The following is a 6,000-nucleotide window of genomic DNA, read 5'->3' on the forward strand; positions in this document are numbered from 1 at the left end:
AAGTTGATTCATCACTCTTGGTACACAATTAACATGTTTACCAGTTTGGAGAAATACTGAAGTCCTCCTTAGCTCTCAGGAAACAATTCTAAATTCAGCTTGTTCGAACAGAAGGAAAAGTATTAGCATTTGCTTAACAGTGCTACAATTAACGTTCTGGCTTTGTGACTCACAAACCTATCATGTGTTCTAGACAGAAGTTAATTTCATCAGTGTCTACAGAAAGCCAATTAAAATATTACAAGTTCAAGACTTTCCTAAATATTGAAATCAGCAGGTTTTAAAGATGGAGTGAGCTGTTACAACTGATTCTGTGAAATATAAAAGTTCATACCTTCCACTGCTTGCCAGTTTCCTAGCATTCTGTCTTTAGGGCTTCAACATGAACACATGGTGGGTTCCCCTCCTTCCCTCTGCAGTTTGTCCCTATGATCAGAGTCTCAGTCACTCAGGGGTATCTTCTGCTGGACAGAAATGAAGTCAGAAAGGTTACTGTCCTGGTCCCTCAATGTTATCTTATCCAGGAAAATTGTGGCAAGGCCCCTGGATGCTTGTCTTCCAGCAAACACCCCACAGTGACCCTTGCAACCTTGGAACCTGTGACCATTGGTTGTGACTGAACACCTACTCTGGACACTGTGGAATGACAGGCTGGCCCCGAACATGATCTTATGTAGCAAGATGTAGAGGCAAGGTGACCAAAGGCTGAGCAATGAAGTGAAAATGGTTCCTCCACTGGTTCAGGTCTCCCTCCACAGCCCTGATCTTGCCTCTGCAGAAGGCTCGGGAACTTACGGCTTCCTTCTCCCTCACAGCAATCCATCTAATGTTTTCCTTGCTACACAAAATGATGGTTTTCATTATGACATTGCTATGCATGTTCACATTTGCTACCCCTCTGCCCCGCATTATGCCCAGCAGCAAGTGCCCTCTGCCCTTTCTCTGTAGGCTCTTTCCCCAAAATAGGCTCCCTTCTTTTTTGTCCCTAGTGTCTTCCAGACCCTTTCAGAACAGGGGCACCAAATTTTTACTGTGTGTAGTAACGCTCACGGACAGGGCTCACTGGACTGCCCTGCCCGAGGCCCAGCTGCAGAGACCCTGGTCCAGCTCTGGAACAAGACTGAGGCTTCCCAGCTGGTTCTCATGCACGTGATCTTCAGGTGGCTCCCTCAGGAAAATGACTGATGTGGATGGATGAACAAGAATTGAATGGCCCCAAAAGGTAACAGAGCCTACTCACACCAGAGAAGCATCTCTTTTCAGAAGGTGGTGACCACTGGGATGACTGAAAAGACACCATAGAGCTGAGAAGAAGAGACAAAGGAGTGCTCAGCACTGAAACATTATCTATCACATCCTCCAGGGCTCAGGGTTCATTGTGGAAAAAGTGATGGAAAGAATGTAAGAGCCAAAGGAAGGGTAGGACTGCTTACAATGCAGTTTTCTAGACAGAAACTGACCTCAATATCCATGACCTTACAATGCCTAGCACTACCTGCATAAGATCCTCATAATAGGAGGAAAAGATGATGACATCAGAATAAAAGACAGACTAACAGAGAGAGGGAGGGGATATGATGGAGAGCAGAGTTGTGAAGGGGAAAGTGGGGGAGGGGAGGGAATTATCATGGTTTATTGCTTATAATTATGGAAGTTGTCCATAAAAATGCCCCCCAAAAGAATTAAATAGCAGTTAAGTAATCATGTTGGGAACTTTCTGGCTGTGACTAAGGACAAATATTTAAACCTTCCTAAGCCTGGGGTTGGGAGACTTTAATTAAGATCAAATGTGAAAGCCGTGAATTCAGTGCCTATCACTTAACAGAGTGTAAACAAACATGTACTCTTAGTCACATTACCTTTCTGTGTAACAAGAACTATTTATTTTATTTACATTTTATGTGTTTGTAGTGTATGCATGTGTTATGTGCGTAAGTATATTTGGACACTATGGTGCGTCTGTGGAGGTCAGAGGTCAGAGGAAACCTTCTTCCACACACTGTCTCTTGATGCTTCAGAATGTAAGTCTAGGTGGAACACGACCTTTGGGGCCACCCATTGATGTAGGCACGTTGGGATCATGGGCATATGTGCCACATTGGATCTGGGTTGACATGAATGAACAATAGGGACTCAAAATCAGGTCCACAAGCTTTGTAAGCAAGTGCCTTCAACACCAGAGGCATCTCCCTAGCCCTTCATATTAAATTCCAACACTCAAATCCTCACACACCAAATCCTATTTTCTTTCTAGTCCACACACCACTGCTAAAGAAAATCAAATTGTTGCCTGCTCAATACGCTATAACTCGAAAATTCTACTTGTTTTCTGACTAGAGCCATTCACTTCCTCCCAATGAATCCTGTTTTCACCACTAATTGAATTTTTCTTTGCATCGCTATGTTTTGAGCATTTCGAGCTTACTGTAGGTAATCATGCCATTTTTCAACCCTTTGCAAAAACAGTGCATTGGGCACCATGTTCTAGACTACAGAACTTCACCTGAGTTTTATCATGGAGCCTCACGGCCTCAGTCCCTTCAAATGCCACTGTCGGCAAGCTCAGTTCACCCAGCCTGACCAGATCCTATACTGGCTCCAAATCCAAGTACAGAACCCACTAGTTCTGGACACACTCCAAAGACATGAATGCCTTGAAAGTACATTCTCTACCCTGGGTAATACCTGTCTGTGGAAATGGGACAGGGTAGAAATGAAAAGCTTGGGTAACTTATGCTTCAGGGTTTTTTTTTTTTTTTTGAATGTAGATTCTTGATGAAATGCACAAGAGAATTCTCTGACTTATTAACTTCTTACAGCCTATGGACTTTTAACTTAAAGGGACCCTTAATTTAAAATGAATTGCTAATGGAAAACAAATGGTAGTGATCTTTGCATAAGTGTAGAATGGTACAGTCCTCAAAACATTATTAAAATAATATGAAATATATATTTGAAATAACCGCTGGCCTCACCAGAAATGACCTTTGACATTTCCATAAATTCTCGCTTCCAAATTTAGATTTGATCAAAACCAGCAGAAAATATATAAGAAGAGTGTCCTCAGAGCAGTATATACATACATAAAACTTATTTTGCCATCTTTCGCTGGTAGTCAAAAAAAAATATCATTGTATGTAATGGCACTTACCAACATTTCATGTTCTAGATTATTTCTTTTGGGCATAAGCTCAAGAACCTCACTGAATACTTGTTTCTTCCAGTCCAAAGTCTGAAGCCTGGCTCTTCTGGCCTTAAGCTGTGGGGCACAGGTGATAGGTGTCAACATCTCTGACCCTTCTTGTTGCCAGCATAATACAGATATCCAGTAATTTCCTCACAGAGCCATTGTGAGAACTGTGAACTTTTTTTTTTCTTGATTTATAAAGGCAGGTTCACACTGTAGCCCAGGCTGACCTGGAATTCACTACATAGTCTCAGGCTGGCCTGGAACTCACACCTATCCTCCTACCTCAGCTTCCTGAGACTTGGGATTAAAGGTGTGTGCCGCCACCACTCCCTGCTGTAATTTTTTTTTAAGGTAAATTACAGTACAAAGTAGAGTTGCAAACAAAGGCAAGAAACACATTTTCATGTGATATCTAGTTATTTCAAGCATAAATCTTACATGCCACAGACTCTTTGGAAATAAATGTGCATATTCTTAGCACAAAATTTCTTACAAGTTTTAAAAATTAAGTTTGTAAGCTTTCACTGGTTTAATATTAAAATCATCATGCTAACCTTTGGTTTTGATGAAATGATAAATTTGCTCATTTTTCTTACCATAACCGCTGTGCCAGAAACTCTCTGTCCCTGGAGTCTATGGAAGAACACAATGTCCCCAACCCTTTCAATAACAAGGAGATCAGGAGACTTGGGACATAGCTTACTATACCGTAATATGATCGGAAAGTGTAATCCTATAAGAAAAAATGTATTATTATTACAATAAACTGAGGATGCTATCTTCAAAGTGTTAATAGCATATAAGCAAAATTACTGCAGCCCCAAAATATGCAACAGTTTGGAGTTTAATTGCAACTGGAAGACTCTCCTTTGGAAATTGTATGTGGATGGAAATATTTATGAATTGGCACAGAGAGATGGCTCAGTATAATTGCTATGGAATAATTTCTTAACTGTCACCTTTTTTCATGAGTTGGACTTTATCGATGCCCTTACAGGAGGTTGGATAAGTCTCTCTACTCACTCTATCTGCTGAGGTTGTTGCTATCAATCTCATATGTGCTTGAGAATCTCTTAATAAGCTTTTTGTAGAAAAATATCTAAACGAAACAAGCTAATAGTTCCCATATAAGACTGTCATAATATCTCACATGTGCTATTGTTTTATAAATCATCAATTTTGCAACAGTTTTTGGAAAAAGAAAGGAATAATACTGCACCTCAAAAATATTTGGGGACCACAAGCATACAAAAATAGAAGCTGGGGACGTGGTTCAGAGGCTAAAGCCACCTGTTTGCAATGCCTTCCAACACAGACTCAATTCCTCAGCACCTATGAAAAGCTGAATGCAAAGTAATGCATGCATTTCAGGAGCTAATTTGTGGAGGTAAAGCCAGGAGATCTGAAGCTCTTAGACCAGATAACCTGACTTTTGTTGGCAGTGTGAAGTTTGTTTGCAGTAGTCAGAGAGGTTGTCTCAAAGAAAGTGAAGCACTGACAAGATGAAATTGTTCTCTGACTTTCACACACATGCGGTGGCATGCACACCCACCCCCCACACAGAGAGAGAGAGAGAGCAAATAAATAAAAATCAGAACCATGAGTTGGATGCCAAATCTAAAAAGATATAAATTTTCTGTTTATTCCAACTATAATGCATTTGTAAATAGAGTGCTCTTTCTTTAAAAAGTGATCTAAAATCCCTAAGCTTACTCTTAATTATAGTTACACTGCAAAACTATTATAAAGATACATGTATCCACAGCGGCAGCCGGGGGCAGTGACCTGGAGTGTGTGTGACCACGTTGGTTGCAGGGACCCAGTGACAGCCTGAGAGGCACTAATTGCTAATCAGTTTGCATCATATGAGAATATAAACTAGTCGTTCTTGGTTCAGAAGGCATTGGAAAGTCAGTGCTGGTTGTACAATTTGTTTAAGGATTTTTTTTGTTGAAAAATATGATCCTACAATAGAAGATTCTTACAGAAAGCAAGTTGAAGTACATACAACAATGTCTGCTTGAAATCTTGGATACTGAGGGACAGAGCAGTTCACAGCGATGAGAGATGTGTACATGAAAAATGGACAAGGCTTTGCCTTAGTCTGCTTCATCACAGCCCAGTCCCCAGTTAATGACTCACAAGATCTGAGGGCACAGATGCTTCGAGTAAAGACCCCGATGATGTTCCGATGATTGTGGTTGGTAAGAAATGTGACTTGGAAGATGGGAAAGAGTTGTAGGAAAGGAACAAGGTCAGAATCTGGCAAGACGGTGGAACAACTGTGAATTCTTAGAACCTTCTGAAAATTCAAACATAAATGGGTTCATGAGATCTTTTATGACCTAAATTAACAGAAAAACAACAGTGCCTGGGAAGGCTCACAAAGAGTCATCACATCACTGTTTTAATATAGAAACTCACTGTAGCTCTGAGCCAGGTCCGAAGAACCATTGCCCGATGCAACAGTGCCAACACTCCAACTTTGTTAAACCTACCCACACCTTCAATGGACTTTTCCCTGGCGGAACCTTTCAGAGGTGGACGAAAGCTACCGTATCAGTTTGCACATTCTAATCATGTTCCAGTATCACGAGAGAGATTTTTACTTACATAACAGCCCTAGAGTAAGCAGCTAGTAAAACCAGAGGCTATATCCAGTATTAGGCTAAGAGACAATCTTCATCCACCAAAGTTGTACATTACCAAAATGGTGTACTGTGTACTCCACACTTTATATTGGAGAGTACAATATGTAAATCCTAAAAGCACCAATATTTTAGCATAAAAAAAGAAAGCCCAAAGAGCTC

The 6,000-nt window shown here is 40.7% G+C and overlaps 1 pseudogene; it reads left to right on the forward strand.

The window, feature by feature from the left end:
* LOC101610396 overlaps nucleotides 1–5,767 on the forward strand; it is a 67,439-nt pseudogene extending 61,672 nt beyond the window's left edge.
* Nucleotides 5,768–6,000: the final 233 nt, after the last annotated feature.

Source organism: Jaculus jaculus, chromosome 16 (genome assembly GCF_020740685.1).
Source record: "Jaculus jaculus isolate mJacJac1 chromosome 16, mJacJac1.mat.Y.cur, whole genome shotgun sequence".
Classification (NCBI taxonomy): Eukaryota; Metazoa; Chordata; class Mammalia; order Rodentia; family Dipodidae; genus Jaculus; species Jaculus jaculus.